Source organism: Callospermophilus lateralis, chromosome 10, assembly GCF_048772815.1.
Source record: "Callospermophilus lateralis isolate mCalLat2 chromosome 10, mCalLat2.hap1, whole genome shotgun sequence".
Classification (NCBI taxonomy): Eukaryota; Metazoa; Chordata; class Mammalia; order Rodentia; family Sciuridae; genus Callospermophilus; species Callospermophilus lateralis.
Genome location: NC_135314.1, coordinates 74158041 through 74178006, shown reverse-complemented (window position 1 = coordinate 74178006; position 19966 = coordinate 74158041).

The window sequence follows — 19966 nt, the reverse complement described above, 5'->3', positions numbered from 1 at the left end:
TAGGTCTCATTATGTCCTTATGAAACTTATAGTTGAAACAAGCTGCTTAACCATACAGTTTTCTCTGGTATTTATGGTAATGCACTAACTTTGAAGTAAATTATAATAGTTTCAGTCTTTATAAAATTATTTGTAACTTAGTTATGGTTCCTTAACTTATGTTTAAAAGTTTTCATTTTTACATAATTAATGTCCTCTTTTAAAAGGTTTCCATAATTATATTTTATATTGATTTTTCAGCTAGAATAGTACATATGCATATAGATTGATACATTTTAGCCTGATTTACATAAAAATACTATATTCTCTATTTAACAAAATGAATTTAATTGTAGAAATTGTTTTTGTGTGTGTGTTTTTAATAAATATATTTTTTAAAATTTTGATTTGTTATATATGACAACAGAAAGCATGCAGTGGAAAAAGGGAGGGAAGGGAAGGAAGGGGACAGAGCCATAGGAAAGATGATGGAATGTGATGGTCATCATTCTCTAAGTACAAGTAAGAAGACAGGAAGGATGTGACTCTACTTTGTGTACAACCAGAGATATGAAAAATTGTGCTCTATATGTGTAATATGAATTGTGATGCATTCTGTGGCCATTGTGGTAATTCTTAATAATACATTTGACTAATTACCATTTAATAATTACTCATGGTATTATATAAACTATTGTGTCCCAAACAATGAGGAATCAGATAACTGCACAAAGGTGGGAGCCACTGAGAAAACAAAAGTCTGAAATAATATTTAGAAGTAAAGACAAATACATTGAAAATAGGCTCATAGCTGGGGCCTGGTGGGTGTATGGGACCTGATGGGTCTGATCTCTAACAAAGGGAAAAGGCTCCTGGATTCTATATTTAAAGAAATTACATCAAAAGGATTTTTTGTCAGGAAGGGTTCTTCAAGATAAACAAGAGGGAGAGGCTGTGGGAAATTGGTCAGATTGCAGCCTTATCATTTGCACAGTAATTCTTTCTCCTCCAGCCTGCTGATGCCACAAGGTTACTTGGGCACTGGTATCTCTTTCTGCCTCGGGGCAGTAGGCATCTGAATCCAAAGCTATGGAACCCATAAATTCCACACAGGGCATGGAATGTGCCCCATTAACAGCAGCTACCTGCAAATGGGTGTGTCTTGTAGCACTGTTGAACTGAGAGAAACCCATAAGCGCAGTCCAGCTGTCCAAGGCTATGGAGTTCAAAGCAATGATTCATTTGTTGCTCCCGACAATAGACTTGATTTTCATTCTATTTGTGCCCAGAGTTTGACAACTAACAACCTCCAGGCTATTTATCCGTGAATTATGGCTGTGACAACCAGAAGCATTAGCTAAGATTTGCATTATGTCATTAGTTTTAAGGTTTTTATTAAATTAAGCACTTATGATGGACAATAACGCATAGAAGAAAGAGACAGTCTAGAAGAAAATGTTAAGCAGGGTTTGCTGTTATAGGAATCAAATGTCTGAATGTCAAAAGCCAGGTGTTAGAAGTGACCAAAACTTGAGAGACAGGAGTTGGTGGGAAACAATATGGTTTATACAATGCTGGTTCCTCATAGTTCTATCTTCAGAAGTCTCAGGAATGCAGAGGGTTTCAATGGGGGAGGGAAGAGGCAGTGAGGTTGCAGGCTGAGCAAGGTCTGGCCCTCAGATTAGGGCTTGTGTCTGCTCCAGAAAGTAGGCAAGGGACTTCAACCTCCTGGGGCTAGTTACTAAGGAAAATTTTACAAAGGCCACCTGGGATCTAAAGATACTTAACAGTTAACATCAAGGAGTGGCTGTCCTTCAGCCAAAGGGTGGAAGGACAACAATTTCAAGGGAGCCCTATTGTATTAGTACACCCAATAGATACATTGATGTCAATCAAACAAAACTTACCCAGGTAGTTGGGAACACAAACTAATTGAATACAGATTAATTGAATATCTGCTGATCATGACACCCACGTGACTTCATTAAACACAAGGAATAATAGACTATTTTGGAGAACAGTATTTATTTTAGCATGATTTAATAATTCCCTAGAATTCTTTCTATATATGTTTGTATATATTTGTGTACTGTTATGGAAAGTAGATTGTTCACAAGGCATAAAGTAACATTCAAAGAGTGGGAGAACTCAGGTATATTATGTAGGGCAGGGCTAGAGGCATCTCTATTTGGAAGTCTGAGCTACAATCCACAAGTTTTTACAACATTTATAGGGTATTTGGTGTCATTGCATACCTCTCCTGTCATTGGGGGGTGTTAAAAATTTTTAGCCTATGTGAATGAAGACCTTGCACTGGGGATTCTAGCAGGAAGCATGTTTACAGGAGCAGAAGCTATAAGGGGAAATAGTCTTTTCCACCAGCTGTTGTTTTTCATGATTATGTTCTTATAATTTCATTTCTCATCCTGGTGTGTTTTGTTACCTCATACATATATTTTACATATATATGTACACACATACACACACACACACTATATAATACACATATATATTATATATAATATACTTTATAATATACATGTATATTATATATGTACTTGTCTACATGTACAAATATATGTATATATAATATACACAAATATATTCAATGTATATAGTAATTATTCAAGTTTTACATGACATCTTTAGGACCAGCAAAAGATTTTAAGAGATCTACTGTCCTTCAGAAGACATATTTTGATAAGCTTTTTTATAAAAAAAAAATTGTGATGGTTCCAAAAATAAATTCTGTCTACTTTACTTTTATAATTATCTTCAGTTTAAATTCTACCTACTTTGCTTTGTTTCCTGACCATAATGTCACTCATTTATTAAGCGTGGATATGCTAACATTGCAGTTTTTTTAACACAAAGCTGAATTATCTAAACTTCATGTGCAGCTAGTCAAATAATAAATAAATTAACACAACAACAAAAACTTATTTAGGAGTTATTTGAAATCTTTAAAAAATATAATCCCTGATAAAGATCATCACACAATCTCAAAAGCAATTCCAAAGAGTGATTTCACAACTGTTTTTGAGCAATACCGTTATGGCTTAATAAAGCATGCAGACTCTGAGGTTTATTATTTAAGGAAGAAATACCATTTTGATTTTATGGTCCACAATAGATTTGCCAAACTCTTTTGCATTACTTTACATTCAATTTCCATACTCCCATACACTATTTTGGGAAAATTATCAGGAGTATGCTATTTAGAACTAGAATTACTGGGAGGAGTCCCAAAATAGAGTTGTTACTTTTTTCAAAACTAAAAAATAAAATTATATACAAAATAAATCTTCTGCATTTTCCCCACTGCTATTTAACTTTCAAATGATGCCTCATTTGGCCACACTATCCATGGAGAAAAGAAACTACTAATATACTCCTATTTCTACCCTATTTGAGGAAAAATAACAATGAGAAACAAGAGGGATTTTCTGTTTTTACCTATGTATACCATGAGAAAGTCACTTCTGAGGCAACCTGCTGATAACAATAAATGTTGGGGAGGATGTTGGGGAAAAGGCACACTCATACATTGCTGGTGGGACTGCAAATTGGTGCAACCAATCTGGAAAGCAGTATGGAGATTCCTTAGAAAATTTGGAATGGAAACATCATTTGACCCAGTTATCCCACTCCCCAATCTATACACAAAGCACTTAAAATAAACATACTATAGTAATGCAGCCACATCAATGTTCATAGCAGCTCAATTCACAATAGCTAAACTGTGGAAGACACCTAGGTGCCCTTCAATAGATGAATGGATAAAGAGACTGTGGTTTATGTACACAATGGAATATTACTCAGTATTAAACAATACTAAAATTATGGCATTTGCAGGTAAATGGATGGAGTTGGAGAATATCATGCTAAGTGAAATAAGCCAATCCCCCCAAACCAAAGGCCGAATGTTCTCCCTGAGAAGTGGATGCTGACCCATAATGAGGAGATATGGGGAAAATGGAGGAACTTTGACTAGGCAAAGGGGAGGGACCGTAAGGAGGGTGCATTGGGTCAGGAAAGATGTTGGAATGAGATGGACATCATTACCCTTGGTACATGTATGTCTGCACATATGTTGTGACGCTATATTGTGTACAACCATAGAAATGTAAAGTTATGCTGCAGTTGTGCACATGAATCAAAATGCATTCTGCTGTCATATATATCTAATTAAAATAAATAGATAATTTTTTAAAAAAACTTGTAATAGGAAAAAAACAAATTGTTGTAATTTATACTTATTCAGCTATAAGGATCATGTTGTATAAAGGATTACTTTATATTTCCTTTGGTCTAAGGACACATTTAGTTCAAAACTTGAATCAGAAAAGGACATTTATTCTTTGAAATCAAGAGTGATTTAGATATTCTCAATTTTCAAATCAAAGTATATATGCTGGAAACTCTAAGGAAAAAACCATTTGCAACAAGGCAGGAGGATTGCAATGAAAAAGCACTAACAATTAACCATTTCAGGTAAATAAGGAAATTAACTGGAATTGTAGATTCTTCCCTCCTTTACAGTAACAAAATGAACAAAGAAAACTTTAAATGGTCATGTCCTCTTTGGTCCTAAAAGCAGAATGAGTTGTACATATCTATTTGAAACACAATATGTGCAACAATGACTTCAAATATATTAACCGTCAGGCAACTGAGAAAGAAGGGAAATAAGAAATTTTACATTTATATTTATCCAAAATTACTGGTAAGGGAGGGTTTCTGGACTTTCCTCATAAAGAGGGGAAAAGAAGGAGAGCCCCGTAATCTTCCCATGTTGTGAAATTAGATTGGAAATCCAGGGATATGTAGGCTACTGAGTCCACACAACTGCATACTCCATAGGAGAGAGCTCCATGGAGACACAGCTGTGGACCTAACTTAAGGGTTTTCTGCAGCATATTGACTAGCTTTACCATGTTGTTTGACTCTTTTCATTGCTATTACCAAAAGACCTTATAAGAACAAATTAAAGGGGGAAAGGTTTATTTTGATTCATGGCTTCAGAATTTCAGTGAATGGTTGGCCAAGTCCATAGCTTTGGGCCTAAGGTGAGGTAAAAACATCATGGCATTAGGTCATGGCAGAGGAAAACAGCTCAGAACATGGCAGCAGGAAGCAGAAAGCGCTCTGCTCGCCAGGGACAAAATATAAACTCCAAAGACACGCTCACAGTGACCCACATCTTTCAGTCATACCTTTCCTGCCTACAGTTTGTGTCAGGTTAATCCATGTCAGTGGATCAATCCACTGATTAGATTATACCTCTCATAACCTAGTCGCTGCACCTCTGAAAATTCTTGCACTGTCTCAAACATGAGTCTTTGGAGGACACCTCATATCTGAACTATAATACATTGTTTTAGTCAGCTTTTTCACTACTGTGATTAAAAGGCCTGATCAGCACAACTATAGAGGAGGAAGAGTTTATTTGAGGGCTCATGGTTTCAAGTGTCTCAGTCCACAGAAGTCCAGCAAAATTCCTTGGGACTCCAGCTGAGGCTGAATGTCATGGAAAAGAATGTGGCAAAAGGAAGCAGCTCACATCATCAAGAGCAGAGAGAGACTCCACTTGCCAGATACAAATATATAAAACAAAGCCATGCTTCAATTCCCACCTCCTCCATTCATACCCTACCCCTTCGGTTACCACTATTTAATCCTTATCATGGAATAAATCACTGATTAGGTTAAGGCTCTCATAACACAATCATTTCCTCTCTGAACCTTCTTACATTGTATTGTTCATGAGCTTTTGGGGAACACCTCACATCCAAATCATAATATACATGTTGATAAACTATCTAGGGATTAGCAAAAAATAGCCCCAGATGATCAGAGAAAACAGTAAACTGAGCCTACCAAATCAGGAGTATTTTCTCTTCCCAACAATAACTATGGTAATTTAATTCATGGGACACAGGGTCATATATTTATTTTTTCCCCTCAGTGCCTGTACTAGGTAATGCTATCATATTTACAAAGAAAGCATAAAAGCAAGATTCAAAAGGATGAAACTGTTTCCAAGTAATCTAGAGTTCCAGAACAAGCCTAAAATATTTATAGAAGTGCAGAAATAATCAGTACCAAACAGGTAAAATTTGCTTTCTGTGACATCTAATAAAAATTTAGTAGGCAGGTGAAAAAGGAGAAATATGACCCATATATAGGGAAAAAGAGACATAATATAGGTGGTAGAAATATGATACAAGGATAAATTAATTTAGATAGCTATTACAACTATATGCATCAAGTCATGAAGGTAGAAGAAAGATTGGATAATTTACTTAGAGGTATGAGAATATTAAAAAGACCTAAGTAGAACTTCTTAAGACTGAAAAATAGTGCTTGAAATAAAAATTATACTGAGAACGATTAATACCAGATTACATATTGCCAAAGAAAAGATCAAAAAATTAAGAATAAAGTTATGATAATGACCCACACATAAAGCAGTGAAGAAAAAAATATGATAAAGAGAAAAAGAAAGGATCAATATGCTAGGAGATAACTTCAAATGACTAATATATATGCAATTTTGTTCCTCAAAAGTGTATGGCAACAATATTTTAAGAAACAGCAGTTAAACCATTAAAATTTGATAAAACTAATCTTGTAGATCTGAGTGACTTAACAATTTTCTGAAAAGCATGAGAAAAATCCACCAAAATATATTATAATAAAACAACTTTAAACAAATGAAATAATTCTCAAAAGAAACTAGAAAATGGACACATAAGACACATTACATATATAAGAAAACAGGGTGACATCAGATATCTTGTAAGATACCATGAAAGCCAGAAAATACTGGAGTGATAAATAACTGAGGGAAACAACCAAAGTTGTCTACCTAAAATTCTTTACTCAAGAAAAACATTTCTTAAAAAATAAGATAAAAGAAAGACATATTCAGACAAAAAGGCTGAAATATTTAGTGATATTACAAAAAATATTAAGGAATTAAAATGGTACCACAAGAAATTTTGGATCTACAGGGAAAAATCAAGACTAGTATTTGCACTGAGATTTCATCTCACTCTAGTTAAAATGGAAATCATCAAGAAAATAAATAACAATAAGGTTGGAGAGGATGTGAGAGGAATATGTATACTTATGCATTGTTGGTAAGGAAATTACTACAAATCCCATGGAAAGCTATATCGATATTTCTTAAAAGACTAGGAATAGAACCACTATATGCCTCTCTATTCCACTAATCTGTGTTTATCCAAAAGAACTGAAATCAGCATACTAGAGTGGTAACTTACACACTGATGTTTATAGCAGCACAATTTATAATAGTCACGTTATGGCACCAGTCTAGGTAAGAGTAAAAAATAGAGTAGAGGAAGGGGGCTTAAAGAAGGTTTGAAGGGAGAACATGGGGAGTACTGGGGAACAAATTCAACCAAATTGTGCTTGTCCATGTGTGAATATACCACAATTAATATTGCATTAATATATAATTATAATGCACTAATTATCAGGAGGATCTGAGGGAAGGAGGAAGGCAGGAAAAGGGGGAGGTTCTGAAGAAACAGATCAAATTATGTTATGTGCATGTTTGAATATGGTATAATAAAACTCAATAATATGTCTATTTATAATGGACCAATACAAAGAAAAATATTCATATATGAAATATGGGTTAGTAATTAAACATTTACAAATATTTGTTAACATTTAATGTTTAAATGTTTGAAATATATGTTGTTTAACCTGTAAACATTTTTTAGTTGTGAAAGTAGTTGATACATACTAGAAAAATGGTGATTGCTGTCTTATGTACTGTTTACTTGATAAATGTATTTAATTCATTAATTCAACAGTAAATAATTCCCCAAAAGATAAATAAGAAAAATAGACTGCACGTTGTCACTGGATTAAATGTAAACAAATATATATATATATTTATATATATATCCATGCCTAAATCTAATGGCAAACAGTAAAATAAAACATCAGAAATTATACCTAATAGTTAAACTAATGAAGTAAAATAGAATTGTAAATATTGTTAAATCATACAAAAGCAGAAAAAAGTGGGAAAGGGGAATAGAGAACAGATAAAATAATTAAACAAACAAAATTATAGATTTAAAATTAATCATATCAATAATCACATTAAAAAATTATTTATCTTGATTTCTGAAACAAAAAATCATGATTTAAAAAAGATAGGTAATAATAATAATTCATTTATGAATGACCAAAATCAAATCTTCTGGCCATCAAGAGGCTTTATTTATAGTTTATCCAAGAAATACATTTCAACCTGCACTTTAGTAGGTAATTGATTTTAAATGCAAATATGATATAAATGGTTATATGTTATTTGTCAAAAAAGAAGCATTTTCTCATATAATCAAAATAACTTTCAACTTAATTTGGAAATATTCAAATTTGCCACCAATATTTATTGGAAATACTATTTAAATTCAAGTATGAAAGAATGGTTTGTAATCTCACTTTAAATAATTGGCATAAACTGGGAAAAAGCTGTTTGAAAAGATTGGAGACTAATCAAGCCATAAATGTCTTAAGTGACTAAGAAACTGGTGAGTGTTAACTGTGTAGAAGTCAGTCACACATAAACTACACTTTTTATCCCCTCAAGGCATTTGCCATTTCAAATCAAGTGGCAAAGAGAAGAAATAGAAAGCTGTACAGCTTGTAAAATGCTCTTGGCTTAAAAAAAAATACTAACTTTTGGTGTCACCAAAATAGTGAGAGAAAAAAAATACTTTTACAAAACATTGTAGTTTCAGTTTTTCTCTCTCAAGACATTTGCTTATTTTAAGCTATGTTTACCAGATGCAAGAATAATAAATAAAACAAATAACAAAAGTAATATATTTTGCACAGCAATATATGCAATTAACAAAGTGAAGCAATGTTAAATTGATCACTTAAAATCTTATGTGCCAAGTTTCTTTGCTAAGATGCTACTATTTTTTCTTTCTGATCAACGAGTTATTCATACAGAGGTACTTTCACACTATGTAAATATTGTGTTCCTTAATTACTTTGTTCTGCTAGTTTCAATGTCTGTTAGTGATAAATCAATTACTACAACAACCATTACAAAATTGCTTATATTAGTAATTGATCTAAAATAAATCAATTCCTTATATTAAACTCACTTTTTAAAATCAAAGATGAATAATTTTATATTTTCTTAAATAATCATTATGAAATTCAGTTATTCTAAAAGGAATTTTTGGTTCAAAGAGTTTTTAAAAGTATTTGATGTAAACAATCCCACCAAATTATGTGGTTTGTGCTTAAGAATTAAAGGAATAGCAACAAAATTATGCATAAAAGCAAAAGAATGATAATATGGGGAGACAAATTTATAAATTGCCAACCTTATACATGCTTGATTTCCTTGGCTTGTTGCCCAAGAAGGTAGAAGCAACAAAGATATTCCCATTAGTTGGATTTTTATTATTTATAATATTCTGGGAATTTAAATTAAGAATCAGGGATCTGGGAATTTAAATTAATTTAAGAATCAGGGAAATAAATGAGATCATTTTTCCAAAAGAGTATTCTTCATGAAAAAGAACTTATAAGAAATCTATTGCAAATGTCAAATTTTAAAATAATAGAAAGATGAAAGGAATTAAAAAAAATAACTTCCAAAGAGATTGTTATAGTTTAGATATTAGGTATCCCTCAAAAGCTCGCGTGTGAGACAATTCAAGAAGGTTTAGATGTGAAATGATAGGGTTGTGACACACATAACCCAAACAGTGAATTAATCCCTGATAGGAATTAACTGAGTACTAACTGTAGACTGGTAGGGTGTGGCTGGTGGAGGTGGATCATGTGAGAGTGGGTGTTTTGGGGTATATATTTGGTGAGCAGAACTTATTCTCTCTCTGCTTCCTGGTAACACCATGAGCCACTTTCCTCCACCACACTCTTCTGCCTCATCTTGAGCCTCAAGGAATGGAACTGGTCTTCTGTGGATTGACACCTCTAAAATTGTGAGTCCCCAAACAAGCTTTTCCTCCTCTGATCGTTCTCATTATACCTCTTGGTCACAGCAGTGAAAAAGTTGACTAAAACACAGGTGGAAGAATAAGGTCTTAAAGTCTGAGTATGTAAGGGTGAAAATAAAAGGCATCATCCCTATTGTCAAAGGTTCATAGGAATGAAGATAGTTGAGCCTCTGAGTGCCTAATCTAATCTGGGTTTGGGAAAAGTTGTCAGAAACTTCCAGAGAAAGGTTATATCTATACTGTGATTGAAAGTGGAAAGAATCTGATGACTAATATTTCAGGTAGAGGAAACACCACTATCAGAGTTATAGGAGAAGCAATGGTGAGGTCAAACTCTTAGCCTAATCAGTGTCACTGTGACACTCCACTATCTCTATGTCTCTGTGAACTAGAGTGTGATGGGAGGGGTCATGGAAGAAGATGCTGATGAATAAGAAAGAAATCTACAAGCTATGATTAAGAATTTGTGTTTTGTATGGATTGGAAAAGTGATAATAGGATTTATTCTATGTGAGGACTTAATTGATTCAAGAAAAGACATATTTTAAGAAGAATCAACTACAAGAAGGAAGAGAGTGGAGTTTATAATCTAGATTTACCAGTTGTAAACTGTGGAAATTTAGACAGGCCACTTTCTTAATAGAAGTAATAATACCTATCTCTGTGGGTTATGGGGACATTTAAATTACATATTCTTTAATTTTGCCTACATATGAAAATGAAGTATAGTCAGTTATTCCTTTCCTCCCTTTACTGTGAAATATTTCAATTCCATTTTATTATATATAATAATTTATCTTTAAATCCTATAAATTATAAAGATCTTGTACCTTCAATCACCCTCTGTGGTACCCCAAACTACAAGTTTTGGTCTGCTACTATATTTAGCTGCAGTTATGATGGACAGTTCAGCTCAGTCTCACCTCAACTCACAATGTCCTGACTCTAGAGTCCAGGCACAAGAGTGCTTTGTGTGCATGCCAACACCATTTCTGAAGCTCTGATATCTATAAAAAGGAATGGAGGGACCATCAAGATGAGAAAATAGAAATAATGGTTAAAATGCCTTCTTTTAACCATCTAAGCTTCCTAGGAAGTCCTCCTTTAACCCAAGCTCCCCTTCCATATTGCCTCATCAATGCATGATACTAGCTTTAACTTTCCTATGTCTCACCTCCTGCCTGCTTATCTCTGGTTTCTGAAATCATTTTCTGAATACACTGCCTACTCTTAATTCCTCCTAGGAGCTAATTTCAAGGAAGTCCAAACTAAGATTCTTTACCCTCTTACTTCATTCATTATTTAATTCTATTACTTTAAATTTCTAGATTTATAATCTATCTAGCATAATCTACTCCATTATATTATGCTTGTCTATTTAGTACTATAATCCTAAAGATTTTCTGCCATCTAAAACTTCTTTTCCTTACCTTACACATTTTTTTTTTTATTTGGAGAACTAGCTCATCCCTGTTTAGCTGTCAAGATCTAAGAAAGATTTTTGATATGGTTACCTGTTCTAAAACATAAAGTATAATGTCTGACAATTTTTAGACTACTTCAAATATTAATATGAATTTGGACTCTTATAATTGTTGGTATTCTGAAGAATTTAGAAGGGTGACTGCATCAGAATGTTTGGTCAATACCTCAATTGCCTAAACCAATATTGTACATTCTCCCTCTCCTCCCCACATGCTTTTTCCCCTACTGCAATAAATAGGTCAAGGATCAAAGTCCACTGACTTAAGAAAGGAAATAAACAAATAAATAAATCACTATTTTGCTAAAACTGTCATGGAAATGTGTTTTCTATAGCTGTAATTTGTTTAAGAGTGAGTAAATGACACTACTGTGGCCAACCAGGTGTAAGCAGTCCACTGGGTTCAATGTGATAGTTTCATTAACACAATAAAATATCAGCTCTTCCTAAGGGAAGATCCATTTTCAATCTCTCTTTACTCTCATCTTGATTATGTCCAAGGATATTAAAATTGAAAATTAGAAATGGCTTGAATTGTTGATGGTATCTTCAGTTTAATCAATAATGCTATTTATTGATTTACATGAAAAAGAAACCCATCCCTGATTGTGGCTGAAGCTCAGTGATAGAGCAAATGCACAGGAAGAGAGAGAGAGGGGAGGAGGAAGGGTGAGAGTCAGTCCATGGCAGAGTTTTGTTTTGACTTCAGTGATTTCGGAATATCTAAGTTGGATATTAAGGATCTGAAGGATATATTTTAGAGATCTTGTTGGAATGAGGGGAGACAGAGTTAGCTGAAAAACCTATGAAATGCCCACACTTTTACTTACTTGGAACACAGCTGCTTCACTACTTTTAAATGGTGAGATTTCTGATTAAAACACCATTCTGCTTCTGAAATATTTGCAGATGATTAATATGAATCACAATCTTCAGAATTATATAAATATCTATTCAAAATATTAACCATATTGACATTTTTAAAAGTTAAATTTTATTTTAGAGTTCACTGTCAGAAATTAGTATCTATTCTTAGATAAAAGCTTTAAATGATAGAAGGAATTTGACCTAATTGTAGATATCTCATTATAACACTTATGAGGCTCAATAGCAATAAGCTCAGGAAGTTTTGATAATATTCCCAAACTCCTCATTAAAATTAAAACAGTATATATATTTTGTTTGTTTGTTTGTTTGTTTGTTTCCCCAAGGGATTTAACCCAAGGGCAATTAACCACTGACCCATATTCCCAGCCCTTTTTAAAATTTTTATTTAGACATAGGTCTAAGTTATTTAGGCCCTCCCAAACTGATTGATACTTTAAAACATATAAAACCTTGTTTTGTTTTCTTGGTTCAGCTATACTTTTGCAGACTTTATTATTGGTAGAAAATTGCCTGAAAATTAAAATTAGCATCTAATTAGTTAAATAAAACAGTCATAGATAACTGAAGATTTAGAAGAAAAAGAAAATGAACTTTTTAATGCATAACAAATTGTTTTCTAAACAGCATTTTTTGTATACAGAAGTTTAATATTAAATACTACTCTTTTCTTGAGCAAAGCTATCTTTCAATCCTTATATTTTATGATTGATTAAAAAAAAGCTTAAAAAATGGTCTAAGTTTATTCTTTCTAATTTTCAGTGCATTTTAAGGATTTAGATAAAAGTAAACTTTAGTCTTTTCAGACTTAAGAATGTATAAAATATTGAACATCCATTTCAGATTTTAGAAATTATAAAAATATAATTACGCATTTGTTTCAGTCAGCTTTTTGCTATTGTGACTAACAGATCTGACCAAAACAATTGTAGAGGAGAAAAAGTTTATTTGGGGGCTCACAGTTTTAGAGGTCTCAGTCCATCGGCAGCCAGGTCCATTTCTCAGGGCTGGAGGCAAGGCTGAACATCATGGCTTAAGAGTGTGGCGAAGGGAAGAAGCTCACATGATGATCAGACAGCAGAGAGACCCCACCAGAAACCCACCTCCTCCAGTCATACCCTACATGCCTTCAGTTACCACTCAGTTAATCCCATGGGATTTATTTACTGTTTGTGTTGAAACTCTTATAACCCAATTATTTCTCCTCTAAACCTTCTTGCATTGTCTCATACATGAGTTTTTGGGGGATACCTCACATTGAAACCATAACGGTATTCAAACATGGGTGGCAGCTATTGTGAATGTCTAGCAGTGTGCATACAAAGTTGGTTTTCATGGTCAAATACAATGTGCTTTTATTAGTATCCTTATTTTGTATTTTAAGGTTCACAGAAAAAATAGACTAGAAAGTACAAAGAGTTCTCACATGTACCCTAGGCTCTTATATGGACATAGTCCTACAATCAACATCTCACCTGGTGTGGCACATTTTTTACAATCAATGACCTAATATTAACAACATATCATCATCACCCAGAATCCCATAATTTACATATTTACCACTGAGCTCCATTCCCAGTCCTTTTGTGTTTTGAGATAGAGTCTTGTCAAATTTCTTATGGCCTTACTAAGTTGCTGAGCTTAGCCTCAACCTTGCATTTCTGCCTTCTCAGCCTCCCAAGTTGCTTTGATTACAGGCATGTGCCACCATACCCAGTTAGTGTTGTTTAGTTTTTAAATGTGGTTACTAGCTACCACCATGTATTTTGGGGAAAAAAATGGGCACTCCAAAAAGGTGCCAATGGCAACTGTTCAGTTTCTATAGAGGACCTCAAGGAAGAAAGCAGAAGCACAAGTGGGCATGTGATAAAAAGAAATTTCTCAAAATGGGATAGGGAGGAAGAGCATGAGAAGAAGATGACCACTAAATAGGGAAGAGAGGTGGGAGGGAAAGGGAGGGAGAAGGGGAATTGCAGGGAAGAAGGAAGGAGATCCTTATTGATATACAGATTGCATGCATGATGATGTGAGGGGGGAAAAAAAGAAGTGTGTCACATTAGATTGGGTAGAGAGAAGTGATGGGAGGGGAAGGGAGAGGAAGGGGGGATAGAAAGGACAGCAGAATAAAATAGACACTAGTATTGCTGTATTTATATGACCAATGTGATTCTGCAACCTGTACACTCAGAATAATGAGAAATTATACCCCACTTGATTCAAATGTCAAGATCATTATATTGGCATATGTAACTAATTAAAACAAATAAAAGAAAGAAATTTCATGAGGAAAAAGGAAGTCAGAAAATTAGATAAAGAAGAAAAGTCTCTGTTTAATAACTAGCTCTAATAGTAAATCTGTTCTCACAAAACTAATTCAGCCTCAAATAAAAGAAATTAATAATTATTATAGGCTCTACCTTCTTTTGACGCTGTTATACCAAAACCCTAGTTACAATTTGAGTTTTTACTTTTTTTCTTTTAGAGATTCAGCAGATGTACATTTATTATTTTAAGATTGAGTGACTACTATATGAGAGATTATTTTCATAAGGACTATATATACAAAACTAAAAAGAAATGATGATGATAATTATAGCCAATGTATTTGAATATTGAATAATGCAGTCACTAGAACAATTGATATAGATTATCTAATTTCTTTTTCACAGCAAAATTATATTTTAGGTTTCTAAATTTACATGCATTTTAAAAACTATAAAACCGAGACCCAGGGAGTAACATTGAGATTTTGTGGAAACAAAATGTCAAATCATGGCAATTTTTATTTAACTTTCTGGATGTTGTCCTTTGAAATGCAAAAAGTTTCAGTTTTACTAAGTCAATCTTTTTTTGCATACACATTTAGTATCATATACAGAAAATCATTCCCTTACACAATCATTATGAAAACCATTTATAAATTGTGAAATTTTCATATATGTGTTCTATGAATTCTATATATAGTGTTAGCAAATCCATTTAGTTTTTTAAGGTCCAAATTTATCATTTTACCTATGGATATTCACTTGTCTCAACAATGTTTTTAGAAAAGACTGCTTTATTTCCTCCCTCATTTAGTGGACTTGGCAAACTAGTTGAAAAATATTTGATCATAACAGTAAATTTCTTTTAGGATTCCCAATTCTGTTCAGTTGATTTCATATGTATCATTATTCCATTATCACATTATCTTAATTACTGTAGCATTATGATAAGTTTTGAAAACCACAGGTTTGAGTCCTCCCAATTTGTTCTACTTTTTTAAGAATTTTTGACTATTCTGTGTCTTTTGCATATCCTATGAATATTAGGAACAGCTACTCAGTTTCTTGGGGAAAAGAATTAAATTTTGTGGCATTTACACTGAATATATAAATTCATTTGAGGCATATTGCTAATTTAGCAAAGTTGAATCTTCAATCCATGAATACAGAGTATCTTTATTTATATTTGGTTCTTTATTAATTTCTTTAATGATGTTTTTATTGCATCCATCATGGTCTTCTTTTGCTAAATAAAACTGGCAGGGCAGAGTGGCACACGCTTGCAATCCCACTGGCTCAGGTGTCTGAGGCAGAAAGACCACAAGTTCAAAGCAAGTCTCAGAATTTAGCAATGCCCATAGAACTTAGTGAGACCTTGTCTCAACATAAAACATAAAAAGATCTGGGAATGTGGCTCAGTGGTTAAGTGCTCCTGGGTTCAATCCCTGGTATGAAAAAACAAACAAACAAAAACCCTGAATTTTATACTGATTTTGTATCTTCAAATTTAATGTGTTTATTTGTCAGATTGTTTTTTGTGTGTGAATTCCTTAAGAATTTGTGGGGTTTTTTAAATACAAAAAATGTCACCTATGATTACAAATAGTTCTACTTCTTCCTTACAGAACTATTATTTTGTATCTTTTTCTTACGTAATTTCTTTGGCTACCATCTCCAGGAAGATATTGAATAGAAGTAGCAAAATGGGCATACTTACCTTGCTCTTGGTCTTAAGAGCTAATTATTCAGTTTTATCCAAACATACCATATTAGTTGTATAGTTTTTATATATTGTCTTTTTCAAATTGAGAAAACTGTCTTATATTTATAGTGTTTAGAGTGATTCCATTACTTTATAGTATTAACAATTGTCAAATGCGTTCATTTACATCTCTTGCTTGAGATGACCATGTGGCTTTTTTTCTCTATTAATATGGCACATTGCTTAATTGATCCCATTGTTAAATCATCTTTATGTTCCAATTTGTTTTTTGTTGAGGACATTTGCATTTGCACTCACAAGAAATTTTCGTGTTTCATATGACAATGTATACTGCTTCTTATATCTGGCAAATACTGATCTCATAAAATGGATTGGAAAGTACCTTGTTATCTTTAATCATGGGAAGTTTTTATGAAGGATTGATGTTAATCCTTTAAATATGTGATTGAATTTACTCATTAGACCATTTTTTTCTTGACTTTTGCTTTGTGGAAATTTTACAATTGTTAATTTGTTATCTTGTTATAAGATGGTTAATATTTTCCAATTACTCTTGGATGTTTCAGTAATTTGTATGTTTTGAGGAATTTTTCTACTCCATTTAATTTATCTGTGGTTTTTAATTTATTTATGATACTCTAGTATAATAGTTCTTTCTCTAAAATCAGTAGCAATAAAAACCCTTTTAAACTCAAATTTTATAATTTGAGCTTTCTGTTTTGTTTTTATGGTTTACATATGTAAAGGTTTGCCAGTTGTGTTGAAAGTTTCAAGGAATTAATTTTAGCTTCACTGTTTGTGTTCATGCGCTCTATTTCATCAGTTTTACTCTAGTTCTCACAATCCTTTCTTATGCTTGTTTTAGGTCTCAGTTTCTCCTCCCTTTCTGAATTTCTTAAAATATAAATTAGGGTTATAGACTTTAGATTTTTTTTCTCTTTTTCAGCCTAGGTGTTACAACTATAAATCATATTTAGTACAAACATTTTAAGATGAGGAAAATGCTGGGGATTGACCAGGGTATCATATATGCTAGACAAGTGCTCTACTAATGAACTCCATCCTCAATTCTATCTTCTATATATTTCTTTTGCTATCTAAGATAAACTTTGACATGTTACATTTTTCTCGTCTTTCTTCTCAAATTATTTTTTAAATTCTCTTGCAATTTCTCCTTTGACCTAGTGCTCTCATTAAAAAAGAGTACGATATTTAAGGGAGATTGAGAGTACCCTAAAGAACAGGAAGCCAACATTGCACAATCTGCAAAGAGGAATGTCATTGGAGATGGAAATTTCCTTGATGCTTCCAAGAGAAGCCACATATGATCAGCCAGCCAGACCTGACCCCGTCCGGCAAGTGGCACCATTGGTAGAGGAAAGCTAATAAAGTCAGGAGGCTTCACACATGTCCCCAAGAGTGATCTCTGAGGAATATGAGCAGACTCTTAAGAGCAGATAGGAACAAGGTCAGACAACTTGGTCTTAAACATCTGACAGGAGAGTGTAGCCTGAGAACAGTCTTACATGGACATTAAAAGGGAAAATAATTTATATATATATATATATGTATGTGTATATATATATATATATATATATATATATATATATATATATATATATGTATATATATAATTAAGATGTACACTTGGGTCAGCCCTACTAAAATTAACTAAAGCTGGAGGCTATAAAGGAAGGGTTCTTCTGTGAGAGTGCTTAATAATAATGATCACAAGAGTCGCAAATTTGTCCTGAGTTAATTTGAGTCTGATTTCATAGACCTACAAATCTTCCTAACCTCCTACATTGAGGAGCTTGATCTGTTTTTCACTGATAAGCTTATGAGTTACTCTCCTCATGGTTTTCAGAGACTGGCTGAAATACTGATTATTTTGTGCTGATTATTTACACAAAGGTAGTGTTTTGTTGTCTTTATTATTGTCTTATTTTTATTCCTGCCCTAAGTATGCCTATCTAGTCACCTGCCATCTGCCACTGTGGACCTTTAGGCTGCTCTGATGCTGAATGCTCTTAACTTTCCATTCCCCACCTGATAGAGAACAAGAACTTTTTTTTCCCCTAGCTTCACCCCTTTTCAGCAAGAAGCAGTTTGAAGATGTTGTCATCTTTTTTTTTTTTCCATAAAAATGGAATGTAGAAATTTACAGTGAGGAAATGTAACAGTAGTCCACTTTATGCTTTGAATATAGACTTTGCTGCTCTACCACAGCAACTTATTTTTAAAATGGACATGTTTATTTTTCTTCCTCTCTCCCTGCTCTTTCCTAGTCTCTCCCCTTTCCTAATCTCAGGGGAACAGGATTACCTTTTTTTCCCGCCCTAGGCAGAGTTATCTGTCCCTGAGTACACATCATTCACAGGAACAAAGTAATCCAGACTTTGGGGATGGTACCAGAAGATCTCAGAAATGACTATTTCCCAAATTAACAAGTGAATTACAGCTCTAACAGAGAACACAGGAAATGTAGCCTTTTTAAGAGTCAGCTCTTTAAAAGCTCCCTCTTCCTTAGGGCCTCACTGAGTTGTTGAGTGTGGGGAGCCACAATGAATGACCACACTCTTCCACTCCTGGTGCCTCAGATTCTGACCAACCACTGCATTCACTCTGGTTAGGTTGGGGTCTAGCTTGGATAGTAAGAAGGTCTTCTTTGTGGGATGTGTCCCCAGGATTGAGATACACTCACCTGTCCCTTATAGCTCTGTCCTCTGGCCTTTTTTGGATAGAACTTTCTAAAGAACAAGGGTCCCTCCAATAAAAGCTCACTTCAGAACATGCAAGCATGTTTCTCTCTCTCTCTCTCTCTCTCTCTCTCTCTCCCTCTCTCTCCCCCCCCCCCTCTCTCTCTCTCTCTCTCTCTCCCTCCCTCCCTCCCTTCTTCCTCCCTCCCTCCAGCCTCTCCTGACTTTCTCTTGCTCTCCCTCTTGGGGAGCCTGAGGCCAAGAGCCAGGAAGCCATCCTGAAGCTTGTATAAAGGTAAACTGTGTCTGTGTTTTATTTGGTGTTCCTGCAAATTCACAGGAGCTATCTTAAGTTCAGCTGCCCATGCAGGTCGGGGCAGCAGCTGAGGCTGGCTTTGAATTTGCCATGCTCCTGCCTCAGCCTCCTGAGTCTCTGGGATTACAGGCATTTGCCACTGTGCCCAGCAAAATGTTTTATGGCATTAACTCATTAAATTTATAGAGGCTTTTCTCTTGGTTTGACAAATTAGAGATATATTCTAGAGAATATTCTATGTGTTCTTAAGAATAACATTAGTTCTGCTGATGTTGGTTGGAGTGTTATATTGATGTTTGTTGTGCCTCATTATTTTATACAATTTTTCAGGTCTTTTTTCTTTTTTGCTGATTTTATATGGAGTTGTTCTTCCTATAATTGAAAGTGGGGTATCAGAGCGTTTAAATATTGCTGAATTGTCTAATTTGCTCTTCAAATATGGCAGTTTTTACTTTGTGTACTTTAGGGCCATTTTTCAGTCCTGAAATATTTTCCTTGGTTGTCATAACAAAGTACAAAAAAGATTAGGGGCTTAAAACAATGGGAGTTTATTTTTTTGAAGACTAGAAGTAGAAATGAAAGTGCTGGT